The sequence below is a fragment of the Mustela nivalis genome (assembly GCF_964662115.1).
Source record: "Mustela nivalis genome assembly, chromosome: 7".
NCBI lineage: Eukaryota > Metazoa > Chordata > Mammalia > Carnivora > Mustelidae > Mustela > Mustela nivalis.
The window spans coordinates 16,559,154-16,574,792 of NC_139026.1; positions in this window are offsets into that span (position 1 = coordinate 16,559,154).

Consider the following 15,639-nt stretch of genomic DNA (forward strand, 5'->3'; position numbering starts at 1 on the left):
CAAAGAATTCCTCCAAGACAGACCATTTGTTTTCAGATATGAAAATCCAGCATGAAGTATATTAAATTTCTAGACAAAGACATTAGGAAAAAAAAATCCTAATGACCTTGGGTTTAGCAAAGATTTCTTACATAGAATACAAAAAAAGAAAATCTCAGTAAATTAGGCTTCACCGGAATTCAAAATTTTTGCTTTTCAAAAGACAGCCTTGATGGACAGAAAGTATTTGCAAAACACAGAGCTGACAAAGGGCTTGTATCTAGAATATAAGGGGTACTTATAGCTCAAGAAGATAAACCTAATAAAAAATGGGCAAAATATTTAAACAAATACTTCACCAAAGAAGTGATACAGATAGCAAAATACGCACATGGAAAGATGTTCAGCATTACTGGTCATTAAGGAAATACAAATTAAACCACAGTGAGATAACAGCACCCACCATAGAATGGCTTAAATGAAAAAGGTTGATCATGTCAAGTATTGGCAAAGACGCTGAGCAACTCTCAAAGTCTGCAAGCGGTCTATACAATGTAATGTAATATGTAGGTCTTTATAATATAACCACTTTGTAAGACAGCTTGGCAGTTCCTTATAAAATGAAACATACCCCTAACGTGTGACCCAGCCATTCCACTTCTAGGTACTTCCCCAGGAGGAATGAAAGCATACGTCCACACAGAGACTGCTACGTGGACATTCCTAACAGCTCTGTCTGCCAGCTCTGAACTAGAAGCAAACCAAACGTCTATCCGCAGGTGAGATAAACCTTGGTCTATCTGTACAATGGAATGTGACTCAGCCGCAGAAAGAAACAGATTACGGATACACAACAGGATGATTCCACTGTGTCTCAAAATAATGATGCTGGGTGAAAGAAGTAGACAGAAAAGAAGACATACTGTATGACTGCATTATATTAAGTTCTGGAAAATGCAAACCAGTCTGGAGTGGCGGAAGGGAGATGGATGCTTCCCTCCCCTGGGCGCAAGGATGGGGAACAGAGGGAAACAGATTACACAAAGCCACAGAAAAGATTTTAGGGGTGATGTGTGTAGTCATTATCTTGATTGTGATGGTGGTGGTTTCACAAGTGTACAAATATGTCAAAACTCATCAAATTATGTGGTTTGTTGCATATCAATTATATCTTAACAAAGCTGTAATGAAAAAAACATATATTCACACACATATATTGGCCTGTACTTGTCTGGGGCAACTCTTTGCAGCAGGAAAACTACTCTTGGATTTCATCATTTATAAATTTTACAAACACCACACCATGACAGGTATTAGTGAAATATATTGACATATCCACCTGGATAAAGAAGCTATTTTTAGTTTCCTACGTAAAGCTCTGTAGTATCTTGACTTCATTGTATTCTTTGAGGGTGGAACCTTCCTGACTCCTCATACCGCATCTTATCTTGGCATTTCACTCCCGAATATTTTACTGGTTTTATTAGGTTTGCTTCAACTGGGTGGCCTTTCCTCTTGTGGGCATGAAGTTCGGCCACTAGGGCATTTGCTGTGATTCTAATCACCATTTAAATGACCGGCTCTTTCCTTATCAAGTGGCCATGGCCTGCGGCTCTGTCTTTTCACTGGGACAAGACACTGCCACAACTGCAAGTTGTGCACCATCCCAGAGGACCCCAGGACAGGACCCTTTGGATTCCTGGGCTGTGTAAAGCCCATGGACGTGAGCGGTTTCCATTGCAAAGAACAGCGTCTGTCTCTCATGTCCCTTGTCTGCCCTAGTGCAGTGAAATGTCTCAGAAGACGGGAATTTCTCGCTGGTCGGTGACTTCTGATTTCAGGTCGCACCTGCAAAGCTCCAGCCCTGACCTCCTCAGGACTGTCCGCTGCCTGGACCTGGAGCTCTTCTACACGTCATCCCTCATCTTCGAAACTCAACATCCTACTCTCAGAAGTGTTTGTAAAACACTAACATTAATAAACGATAAAGTAGGAGGACCTGAACAAATAAACAAGAAAATGAACACATGCAATAATTCACCATGTAATTCTCTCTGTTTGCGGTGATTTACAATGGCAGCAGAAAGGCCAGTGGGGCAGCTGAGGCCCAGCGGGTGAGCATTCCTTTTTCCATCTTAGAGGTTCTCCCTGATTTTCCATTACACCTGTAGCGTTTGTTGGCTCCTGGCTGGGAGAGGTCATTTGGGAAGGAGCAGCTGATGTCATCAACCTGCTGTCCCCCCTGCCCCTTCCCTGGGATGATTCAGAGCTCACTAGCTTCCAGCAGCTCTAGAATCCATGGCTGAGAATGGGCTCGACTGAGGAAGAGGGCTCGACTCTATACTTCCGCAGGGGCTGGGGTGGTGAGTGTTCTGTGTCACCTTTGTGAGGCTATGGTCCTCGTTATTGAATCAAACACTAATCTGAGTCTTGCTTGGAGGTATTTTGTAGGTGTGATTCAAGTGTATAATCAATCAGTTTACTGTAAGGAAGGAAGATTATGCTAGATAATCTGGACGGGCCTGATTCAATCAGTTTAAAACTTTCAGAGCAGAACTGTGGCTTTTCCCGGGAAGGAGAAATTCTGCTTCGTGCAGCAGCTTCTGTTCATGCCTGCCCTTCCTGAGAGCCTGCCCTGCAGATCTCGGACTTGCCTAGGCAGTCCTCCCAGCTGCTTAAGCCTGTTCCTTGCAGGAAATCTCTTTACGTGCATCTCCTGCTGGTTCTGTTTCTCTAGTGGAATGCTGAGACAGGGGCCGAAAGACCTTTCTCAAAACTGTGAATGGGGCTGCTCTGTCAGAGTCTTTTACTGCAAATGCTACCCAAATGCAGGCATAAAATGGCACATATAGCATGTGCTTTTTGATTAATCGCAAATTCTCACAGAACTGAGTTCTGCAGAACCCTAGTTTAGAAACTCGAATTCAATGTCTTCATGGCGGACCTGTCCCCGGGACCTCCTTCGCTGTTCAGAGACAGCATTCGTTGTGACACTGTGCACTTTCTCATTGGGATTTCTTGATCTGAGCCCTGCTTGGTGGACTGTCTTGAATAAGCAAGTCTCTGAGCTCCAGTCGATCCGGGGACTCCCCTCCCCCATGGCCCTACTCCCCTCGCCGTTACAAGCCCGTTCCCTTGCAAGAAGCCATCCGTGGACCAAGCGGAAAAAAAGGATCTCCTTTCCTCCTGTGCAAAACGTAGCTAATGATACTTTTCCAACCCAACTTCATAGCACTATGCTGAGAATCAAATGTGATAAAGGAATACTTTGAAAGCTTAAAGTCATAAAGATGGAAGGATCATCATTATCTTTGTAATTATCTTAATTATTATCACCCTACTAAACCCACCAATTATTCTCTTCCTGCCCACACCCCTTTCTAAGAGCATTTGCCTTCACCGACAAAGGGAGTCCACGTTCAGCCACTGCACAGAAGACTGCACAGTCTGCACAGACTGCACAGAAGACTGAAACATTTAGATTCTTTTAAAGAACCAGCTATAGTTTGATACTCAGTATCCTTGAAAAAGCTACTTTATTTAAGTTAGGGTTCTCGGATTGTACATTTCAGAAACCCCATGCATAGGGACTTCAGAAAAATAACTTATTGGTCCATAAACTGAAAGTTTGCAGTTGATTATCACCACTAATGTTTACATAGTACTACAGGTCACAGCCGATGCTATAAAGAAGGAAATGGTGAAAAACTTGGAAGGGAAGAGATAAAGCTGTCATCATTTACTTAGAAAAACCAAAGAGATCAACAGACAAATTATTAGAATTTATAAGCAATGTTGCTTCATACAAGATTAGCCCATAAAAATCAACAGCATTTTTCTACACCCACAATAAATCAATAGAAGGAAATAACTTTAAGACACACATTTTCGGGGCACTTGATGGCTCAGTGGGTTAAGCGTCTGCCTTCAGCTCAGGTCATGAACCCAGGGTTCTGGGATCCAGTCTCGAATTGGGCTCTCTGCTCGGCAGGGAGCCTGCTTCTCCCTCTCTCTGCCTGCCTCTCTGTCTACTTGTGATCTCTCTCTCTCTGTCAAATAAATAAGTAAAATCTTAAAAAAAAAAAAAAAAGACATACATTTTCCCACATTTTAATGTCTCTGAAATTGGGATGCATCATATATTTGAATAAATGCAGAAGTAAAAACGAGGCACCATTCACAATAATCATAGGTGTTTTATTTTATTTTTAAGATTTTACTTATTTATTTGACAGAGATCACAAGTAGGCAGAGAGAGAGAAGAGGAAGCAGGCTCCCCGCTGAGCAGAGAGCCCAATGTGGGGCTCGATCCCAGGACCCTGGGATCATGACCTGAGCCTAAGGCAGAGGCTTTAACCCACTGAGTCACCCAGGCGCCCTTAGTCATAGATATTTTAAATGTCTTTGAAATAACAAAGAATACATACGATCTCTATGGCAAAAACCTTAAAACTCTAATAAAAGATACAGAAGAGGAGCCAGAGAACTGAAGTGATTTTTTTGTGTTCTTGATGGTGTGATTATTATAAAATTGTCGATTCTCCCCAAATTAACCTATAAATTCAATGCAATCCCAATGAAAATTCCATATGGATGTTTCAGAGGAACTCAGTAAAATTCTACATAAAGACCTCCCTATGAAAAATAAAACTATGGAATTAATTTTTTGAAGATTTACTTATTTACTTGAGAGAGAGAGTGTGTGTGCAAGTGGAAAGCGGGGCAGAAAGAATCTCAAGCCGACTCCCCGCTGAGCTCAAAGCCTGATGCAGGGCTCCATCTCACGACCCATGAGATCATGACCTGAGCCAAAACCTCGAGTCAGACACTCAACCAACTGAGCTAAACAGGCACCCCTAGAATTAATTTTTTAAAATACAAAATGTCACTGTGACATTGGCTAATGTTTCTCAACCTTTTTCTATTATCACCTCCTAAGGAGGCTTTTTAAAAGTTTTTTCTCCTAACTGTAACTCCACCCTCAACCCCAGGGAAATTCTAATTCTACAGTTATATTGATTTTCTGTTTATATATATTATATGCGTGTGTGTGTATTATATATATGCATATATATGTGCATATATGTATATATATAATACACACACACACATATATATATATCTGTGCTTTATATATAAAACAAGTCTTTTCCTCCCCCAAGAACCAATATTTGCCCTCTTTGGGTTGATCGCTCCACCCCCTCCACCCCCCCACTTAGAATGCATGCTGGAGGGGCATCTGAGTAGCTCAGTGGATTAAGCATCTGCTTTCAGCTCAGGTCATGATCCAGGAGTCCTGGGATCCAACCACAGGTTGGGCTCCCTGCTCAGAAGGGAGCCTGCTTCTCTCTCTGCCTGCTGCTCCCCTGCTTGTTCTCTCTCACTCTCACTTAAATCACTTAAATCTTAAAAAAAAAAAAAAAAAAAAAATCTTAATCTTTAAAAAAAAAAAAAAAGAATGCATGCTTGCATAAGGCGAGGAAGAACTTTAAAAAAATTCAGATCTATCAATTCCACTCTTGGATATATAGTCAAAGGAAACAAAATCAGTATGTCAAAGAGACAGCTGTACCCCCCTGCTCACTGCAGCCTTATTTACACTAGTCAAGACATGGAAACAACCTAGATGTCCATCAACAGATGAATGGATTAAGTACATGTGGTATGGGAGCGCCAGGGTGGCTCAGTCAGTTAAGCATCTGACTGCTGATCTCAGCTCAGGTCTTGACCTCAAGGTCATGAGTTCAAGCTCTGGGTTGGGCTCCATGCCTACTTTAAAAAAAAAATGGTATATATAGTATATATATCATACACACACACACACAATGGAATAATATTCAGCCATAAAAAAAGAAGGGAATCCTACCATTTGTGACAACAAGGATGGACCTCGAGGGCATTAAGCTAAGTAAAATAGGTCAGACAGAGAAAGACAAGTACTATATGATCTCACTCTTATGTAGAGTCTTAATGAAAAACAAAACTAAACCCAAACTCAGAAACAAGATCAGATTTGTGGTGATCAGAGATGGGGGAAGAGTGAGGAGGGGGAAGGAGGAATTAGGAGGGCGAAGGAGGTGTCAATAGGTTAAGACTTCCAGTTAGATGATAAGTAAGTACTGGGGACAGGGCGTACCACATGACGACCAGAGCGAACATGGCTGTGAGCTAAGAAAATAAATCCCGGAAGTTCTCATCACAAATAAGCTCTTTCTTCCTTTTCTTTGTAACTATATGAGATGATGGATATTAGCTAATTGTGGTCATCATTTCATAATATGCAGAAGTCATGCCATTATGTTGCACACATTAAACTTACACAGTGTTTATGGCAACTCTATCTCAACAGAAAGGAAAGAAAACTTAAAAAATAAGCACAAACCATAAGGCAAAAGACTGATAAATTTGATTACCCTATTAGTTTCCTATTGCTGCCGTACCGAATTACCATGGATTTACTGACTTCTACCGGCACTCATTTATTATCTCACAGAGCTGTTGGTTGAAAGTCTGGTGAGCTCAGCTGGCTGCTCGGTGTTGGCTCCCACCAAGCCATCCTGGACTCTTTTCTGGAGGCTCTGGAGGGGAATCTGTTTCCAGGCTCATTCCAATTGTTGGCAGAACTCAGTTCCGTGCAATTGTGGGACTGAGCTCCCCCTTTTCTTGCTGGCTATGAGCCAGGGGGTCCTTCTCAGCTTCTAGAGACCACAACCACCCTGGCCTTCTTCCTCTGTTTTTCAAACCAGCAACATACATTCAAGTGTATCTCTTGACTGAAATCTCTGGCTTCTTATTTCATTTCTCCTCCTGTCTTCTGACATCAGCCAGAGAAATGTCTCTGCTCTTAAGGACTCAAGTGTTTAGACTGGGCATACCCAGATAACCCAGATTATCTCCCTATTTTGAGGTCTGTGCTAAGATGTGACTATTTCTAACCCCACCCCCAATTTCATTGAAACCAACCCCCCTCCCAAGGTAATGGTATTAGGAGGTAGGTTCATTGGGAGGTGATTAGGTCAAGAGGGTGGAGCCTTCACCAAGGGGATTAGTGCCCTTATAAAAGAGTTCCCTAGAGAGCTCCCTTGACCCTCCTTCCATGGAAGGTTACGGCTGGAAGGTGACATCTTTGAACCAGAGAGTGGCCCTCACCAGACAATCTGCCGTGACCTTGATTTTTTATTTCACAGCTTCCCATACTATGAGAAATAAATTTCTTATTATAAGAAAAGAAATGTGTAAGCCCCCCATCTATGGCATTTTGTTACAGCACTCAGAATGAACTAACACAGTCATAACCTTAATCATGTCTGCAAAGTCCTCTACAGCAGTACCTCAATTAGTGTCTGGTTGGATAATCAGGGGACAGGAATCTTGGGGGGACATCAGTAGATTCCTGCCGCTACAGTGACATGAAAACTAAGGATTTCTGATTTACAAAGGACACTGAGGGCAAAGTTAATGAACCGAGGAAAGAAGGGGAAAAATATTTTCAATTTCTGAAATGGACAAGGGTTAATACCTATAATAGCTATAACATATTTATAATATATAAAGAATCCTTGCAAATTCAAATGAAGAAATGAGCAAAGAGTATGAACAGGCAGTTTGTAGAAGAGGTAACCCCAAATACAGGTGTGTGAAGAGATACTCACAATCATTCATAATCAGAGAAATGCCAATTTTAAAACAGAAGATATTACTTTCATTTGACTGGTAAATATTAGAAAACTCGGTAATGCTCAGCACGGATGGGGAAGTAGAGAAACGGGAAACTTCTGGTACGGTTGTAGGGAAGGTAGACTGAGACACCCAGAGAAGTCAGCCAGTACTTAGTGAAATTATGTGCCCCCAACTCGTGGGACCTAGCAATCCCACTGCTAATGTGATGACTCAAGGAGACTCTTACAGAGCTCCATCAGGAGATACGTACAGCACGCTCGCTGCGGGGGATCTGGTGTTAGGAGAATGGGTTTGTAAACTAGAATAAATACACACCTCTGAGGCTCTGAGGGACACACCATGGAGAAGTATGCCATGAGGAGCGATGGGTGGATGATATGGTACCCAGAGCATCATGTACGGGCTTTAAAAACACGGTACTCAATACAAAAGTGAAAGAAAGAACGAAACATGACAAAGTCCTTTGCGTAAATGAAAAATACTTACACCAAAGTATATAAAGCTACATATTAAACACAGGAGGATCACTGCCCCCAGGAAGAGATGGGGAAGAGAAGGAAGCTGTGGGAGTCACTAGAAATAAAGAAATAAATAGGAGATTTTGAATCAAAGTTCTTGATCTGAGACTTATGGTCACCTCAGCTTTCTCCGCGGATGTCTACTCTTTTTTAAAAGGGCATAAATCAGAGTGGTTTCAGGCACAGCCTTATCCAGGCCTCAGGCAATGTGACCGGGATCCATCTGCCTTGGGTTGGCTCTACCCTCAGACTGGCTTGGACAAAGGAAATCTGATCAAATACAGCTTTCGAGGCAAATGTGTGGTCTGTTTGATTCAATGTTTTTATCTACTACGCCCTACTCAGTCTCGTGGTTCAAAACATAACTTTTCTTGTGGCTGTTCCTGCCTTGGTCATTTTAGCCCCGTGAACCCACTGGGGTGGTTCTCATGAACTTCTCTGGCGTGCCACTTGGAACAGCTGCGGTCACAGTTCTCAAGACCAGCCGTGTTCACACTAATCCGCCGATAAAAACATCTGCACATGGTTATAATCACCCTTGGACACGGTTATGATTTGATTAAGTACTTCAGATAAGCTTGTTTGTTCTCCTTTCCAACACGGAGGAAAGGATAAAGGTTCATTACGTAAGGACTCTAGCTCCGAATGAAAGCGTTAATTAAGGCTTTGCTCCACTGGTGTGATTTTTATTAGTGGTGGCCCTGGGGGACGCACTTCTCAGTTTGCTGCCAGTCTCCACAGGAATGAGCTCCCCCTCAGACCCCAAGAGGTGGGGGAGAACCAGGGTACTTGCGGCTCTGCCTCTCCCTTGGTCTTGCTCTCCACAACCTGCTTAGAACGTCACCGTCCCTGATAGCTGCTCCGGTTCCTGGGGCTGCCATAATCAATCACCACAAACGGGGGGGAGGGAGGGCGCATTTTCTCGCTCTTCGAGAGGCTACAAGTCTGAAATCGAGGTGCCTGCAGGATCGGTTCCTTCCGGAGGCTCTGAGGGAGAACCCGTCCCACGCCTCTGTCTCAGCTTCTGGTCGTTGCCAGAAATCCTTGGTGTTTTCGTTGACAGGCAGATACATCCCTCCCGTCTCTATCTCTGTCTTTACAGAAATTCCTTCTCTCTCCGTCTCTCTGTGTCCCCTCCTCTTTCTATAAGGACAGGGGCCCACACGAATCCGGTAAGATCCCATCTTAACCAAGTACATCCAGAGACCTAAAGGTCACACTCTGAGGTCCTAGGGGGACGTGAATGTTGAGGGGACACTATTCAACCTGTTTGAGTGGCCCAGCCCTGCATTTGCCCAGGCCTGGGCATAGGGGAGCCGTGACTGCAGAGGAATTAGGCTGAGTCACCTCATGCGGAGGGAGGGAAGACGTGCATTGCTTATGTGTCATTTGGTCGGACCCAGGCCACTCGATGGGGCCACTCCACCAACAGCAAAGGTCAGAAGGGAGTTCTGGTGCACCCCTGCTTTTGCAAGCAGCCAAACACCTTCTGCTCTGGTAGGAGGAAGAGTCAAAGGGTAACAATTTGATCTGAGGCCTCTCTAAGACCCTAAGGTCCTCGGGGCTCCTCCCTGACCATCCTGCAGAGAAGGGAGAACCTCCTCTTCCTCCAGCTTCCTCGGGTGGCTCGTTTACGCCTAATTATGCAGCAGCCAACCCCAGCCTGTGAGGAGAATGCCTAACCGATCCGTACCCTGCAACTGAGAGGCGTATCCAAGGAGACTGACAGGTAAATGTGAGTGTTATAAATCAAGATCTCGATGTTGCATTCTTAATGCCTTTTTCCTCTGAAAGAGCTTCTGGGCTCTCCCCCCAGCAGACTGGGTAGGGATGTAATCGCACCGAGGGCTGCACCTGCATGAGAATGTCATCCCTGTCTGTTTCCAGACCCAGGTGGGAAACCATCCTTCTATCCTGGAACGCAGTTCCTGGGGGGGTGCGCGTGGGCACAGATGCTGTGGGCAGAGGGATGTCTGGATCTCCCTTGTGCCAGGGGCCTCCCCTCACAGCTCCAGCCAGGTCAGCCTTTCACAGCAAAGCGGTCATTCTTGAGTTCGTGCCTTCCCAGGTGGTCGGTAGAAGGTGAGAGCGCGGGCCGGGGCCCGTGAGTCATCTGTAAAGATGTCATCCCTCAGAGCTTTTCTGAAGATGCGTCATGAGCTTTAAAACGATCTGTGGGTGAAAGGCACACGGATCCCTCACAGCAAACTGTTTCCCGTCTCTAAATCCTGACGGTTCGTTTCCTTAGTCATCCCCTGAATCATTTTTTGAGCCTTGTTTTGTTAGCTTATGCCATAGAACCAACCACCCCAAACTTGGGGACTGCCAAGACAATGGTCACTGTTTCATTGGTTCACAGATCTGCAACCGAGGCAGGGCTCTGCTGGGCAGCTCGACCAGGCTCAGGGGTCCACTTCTGGGATGGGCTTCCATGGCTGTCGGCCCCTCTCCGAGCGCATCTCTCCTCCAAGCAGCCTGGGTCTCCTCACGGCATGCTGGCTGCGCTTCCAGAGCCAGGACCCCATGAGCCGGGACCCAAAACTGGCACAGTGTCATTTCCCCCACAGTCCATCGGTCATATAATCTCACAGCTCCGGTTTCAGAGAGGGGGCAGAGGGGTGCCTGGGTGGCTCGGTCGGTGGCGCGTCCGACTCTTGGTTTCAGCCCAAGTCATGATCTCAGGGTCGTGGGATCGAGTCTGGCGTTGGGCTCCATGCTCCGCAGGGAATCTGCTGGAGAGTCCCCCCGCCACCTGCTCCTCTCCGCCACCTCAAAATAGATCAATCGACAAATCTCTAAAAGAGAGGGGACACGGATCAACTTCTCAAGGGGAGGAGTAGCTACTATAAGATCCCACCATATGCCAAACACTGAGGAAACAAATTATAGCCAATGTTTATTGAGCGCCTGCTGTGCACCAGCATCCATGCACTACCCCCATTTAAACCTTAAAAAACAAAGTATGACATGGTGTGGAATAACAGACTCCCAAAGATGCCCCCATGTGACGTCCTGGCACCTGTAAATACATTCCTTGTGACTCTGTTACGTTGGATGATGAGGGGAATTCAAGTTGCAGTTGGAATTAGGGTTATTAACCAGCCGACCTTGAAGAAGAGAGGTTGTCCAGGCAGCCCCGACGTACTCACAAGATCCTTCAAATGGGAGGCAAGTGCATCAGCATCAGAGAGGGAGAAGGGACAACGGTGGCAAGGTCAGAAGGACATGAGGTGGGAAGCACCCGCCCCACCCTTGCTAGCTTTGCGGATGGAGGAGAAGAGCCGCAGCCCAAGGCACATGTGTTGTCCCTGGAAACCGGAAAAGCCAAGAAAACCAGGTCTCCCTTAGCGCCTCCAGAAGGAACTCAGCCCCGCCTGCCTCTTGATCCTGCCCAGGGAGACCCATGTCAGCCGTCCAACCTCTGGAACTGTGAGGTAAAACAGTGACGTTTTTGTATGGTTTTAAGCCCCTGAATGTGTGGTAGCTGGTGAGGGCAGCCATAGGAAACCAACGAGGGGGCCAAGGTTTGAAGTTCAACAGCTTGACCGGAGCCGTGACACTAGGAAGGGTCCGAGCCAGGATTCCAGCCACCTGCGCCCTTGTCCACCGCAGTCCACACCAGGAGAAAATTCACTAGGCTAGAAGCCTAGTGGGGACAATGCAAGGCAGTGAGAGATGCGTTTGCCAAGCCCATCTACGGTCAGTGGGGACAAACATGGAAGAAGGATCCGCACGCCACCAGGTCAGGGAGGTTTTACATGGAAGGTAACTGAGGGCTCTTTCTGTATAAGCCAAAGAACTACGACAGCTTGCGTGTGGGAAGTTTAGGAGATGAGCCACTGTTGGAAGAAGGCATCCAAACAATGTTGGTAGCAACCCGTCTTTCCTCATATCTTGACTGGCTTTCCCCTCAGGGGAACCCCTTCCCCCCGTCCCGCCGAGATGGCAAAGGCCTCATCCTCAGCACCCCCTGAAGAAACCTACTCCTTGCAATAGCTACCCCAGGGTCTCCTGGGGTTGAGGCTGTGTAACCAGACTGGGTCGTGTGCCCCTCCCCAAAACAACGCTGTGGACAGGAGGCAGCAGGAGCTGAGCAGCCTGGGTCACCTAAACCCCCGGGGAGGGGCAGGGATCTGGATCCACTTCAACTGTTCCAGAAGTGGACGAGAGGCGAGTCTCCAAAGGAAAATAAAGGCTCTGTCATCAGAAGACGGAGGAATGAATGTCAGGCATGCAGAATCAGGTGTTCCTCATGCTGTCTTACCTGTCTCACAATGTCAGGTTTGACAGACAAGGGTCATACAGGTGGCACTTACTCATTGCATGGGGTAGACACCTCTCCATGCCCTCCACACCCCCATTTCTTCCTAACAGAATCCAAAACCTGAATTTTATTCCAGTAGAAGGCCTAGAACCCTCGAGTGCAGGGGCTTGAGGACTCCTCCCCAAGTTCCACCGGATAAACCAGCGTGGCAATCCCACCGTGCTTTGCCCGACACGGTCCTTCACAGCCTTCCTTGCTGCTAGAGGTGGCCACGTGCCCAGGTTCTGGCCAGTGGGGTGTACAAGGAGAAGTCTACTTGGGGGCTTCTGGGAGAATCCTAGCTTCCCGATAAAAATCAGGGGAGTTCCCTATGGCCACCCCTTCCCCACTTCTTTTCTTGAACGTGGTTGTGTAAGGGACAAGGTGCTTGGAGCTGCAGCAGCCACCTTGCGACCATGAAGCAACAAGCCTCAGACCAAAAGCAGCAGGACAGGCGAGAGGAAGAAGGTGTGACTGAGCCACTGCACCATCCTGGAATTATCAGCACACATCTTGTCACGAGAGATAATTAAATGTCTTTATTGCTCCAGCCACTGTTAGGTATTCCATAACGTGCAGCCAGACGCACCTTGACACTTTATTACAAAAATGAAAGATTATTACACCCCTAGTCTGTTTTCCTTGAAGGATCACAAGAGACTATCTAGAAGCTCTCACTAAAACCATTAACTCAGATGCTCTCTCTGCCAGAATTTGAGCAGCTGCCCATTAATATAACTTCTGGAGGCAGGCAGGGCTCTGCAGCTAGTGTCGCTAATTTATAAAACTGTTTTGACAGCCTAGTGTACTATATTAATAGCTGCATAAAGTAGGCAAGTTAATTCCATTCCCTCTGAAATACACGAAGGAACAAGGTATAATTCAGTTCCTTCTGGGTATTAAAGAGAAAATCATAAGGGACACTTTTCAAGCTTTCAGCATTTTTTTTTTTAAATCACGAGAAGCAAGAATTTTTGTTTTGTTTTGTTTTGTTTTTAGGTGACAAAGGCATGGAAGCCCAACATACACAAGAAGGACACTCTTGAAACAACTACAGAATTATCTTTTGCTGAATGGAAGTGAACCAAACCTGAGCGATTCCAAAAGAGAATCGTGCAGCAAAATGATTTTATGTGATGCGCCAATCTGGAGATCCGCAAATGTGATAGGAAATCAAGGAGAGTGTTTTGTTGGTTGGGGGCTTAATTCAGTAAATAACAATTAGGCAGTTGTAAACCGTAAAAACAACTGCAATAATTATTTGCTGACTGCATACTCTTGGATATACAGGCACTCTGGCTGGTGCTTTCAATGAATCAACTTACTCACTGTTCCTACCCACCCTAGGAAGCAGGTATAACTATTATCCGCATTTTCTAGATGAGGAAACAGCCTGAAGCCGTTAAGTAAACTGACAAAGGTCACACAGCTCCGCTGGGGTGCTGATTGTTAAATATTCAGGAATTTTGTGAGCCAGTTGTTCAACATCGGTAGCTTGAGATTAGTATGGTGGGACTATTAAAACCATAGTAATTGGCAAATGCTACAAATCAGGGCTCCCCACCTCCCTGTTAATGAGCACCCTTCTGCACAGCTAATAACTGGTCTAATTGAAATATTAACATTTCACCAAAACAAATACATGATTCTATTGATGGAAAATGGCAGACCAGGAATGTTGTTGATGGATTGGAAAATGAGTGGGATTAGTGAATATTCCAGCAGTAATGAGCCCCCAGACAGAGCCAGGCAATGCAGCATATGTATGCAACAAGAGGATTTTGAGGATATGAGAATCATCGCTGTGATTCCGTCAGTCTCCAAATAGAAAAATGTAAATTCCTCAAAGCTTAATCAGTGTCATGGCCCCCAGCTCAGACATCTGAGTTATGTAAATATCACAGACTTGAGCGCTGGGTAGTGTAGAATACATTTGCAAGAATATGACTATTTTAAAGAAATTTGCAGAAGCCTTCATTTTTGGGTTGTTGAAAATATTCTACCCAACCAAGAAAAAGAATTGAATCCACTTATGAGCCCAGAAAACAAAGATGATGGCAATATTTTTACAGTGTTTAAAATCAGAAAATTGCCACCAAATGTGTCTATAATATAGAGAAAATTCACATTGGAACTACTGTTGAAAGAAAAAAGAAATGCCTTTAGCCCTCAGCTCATCTTGTTGGTCTTGTGTCATTTCCTGGTATTTCCTATGGCAAACTCTATGCTCGAGTCACTCTGACTACTTCTCTGGCTTTTCTATATACTCTTTCCCACTGCCTTTCTTTCAGCCTAACAAACTCCTATGCAATCACTGATGCACTATGCAATCAAATATCACCTCCTCTTGGTGACCTTCCCTGACTCCTCCAGGCAGTAGCAGTCACTCTGTTCTCTGAATTCTTTTTTTTTTTTTTTTTAAGATTTTATTTATTTGGGAGAGAGAGTGAGCAAGAAAGAGAGAACATGAGGAGGGAGAGGGAAAGAGGAAGAGGGAGAAGCAGATTCCCCGCTGAGCAGGGAGCCTGACCAGGTGCTTTATCCCAGAATTCCAGGATCACGACCTGAGCAGAAGACAGACGCTCAACTGACTGAGCCACCCGGCGCCCCTCTCTGAAGTCTTACCGCCCTCTTGTAAATATCTCTATTTTGCTGTGATGCACCCAGTCACACAACGCTCTCTCCCACTTGAAGGGGAGCTCTAAGAACAACTGTTGTGTCCAATTCATATCAATACTCCCAGCATAATCCCTACCTCTTCTCCCACCATTCTACCTTTATGTCTCACCTTGGTCACACTGCCTTCTATTTCTTGACTTTGACCAAGAGCGTCCCACTATAAAGCTGCTATATGAGCTCTATGCAGAACGATCTAGACACACACACACACACACACCCTTCCCCTGCTAGGCATCATTCCTAATGTTTGATTCCATCTTTAGGCCTCATTTACATGTTACCTCTTCCTAGAGTCCCTCTCGGATCTCCTAGGCTAGGTTAGAGGCCACACTCCCTCCCATCTTACAGTCTCACGCTGTCTCCATCTTCTTCCTCAACATGTAGTACAATTAGAACGACACACTAATTTGTGTGATTCTGTGATTGATGTCTGTCTCTGCCAGCAGTCTGAGATCCATGAGAACTTGTGCCCCGGCTCCT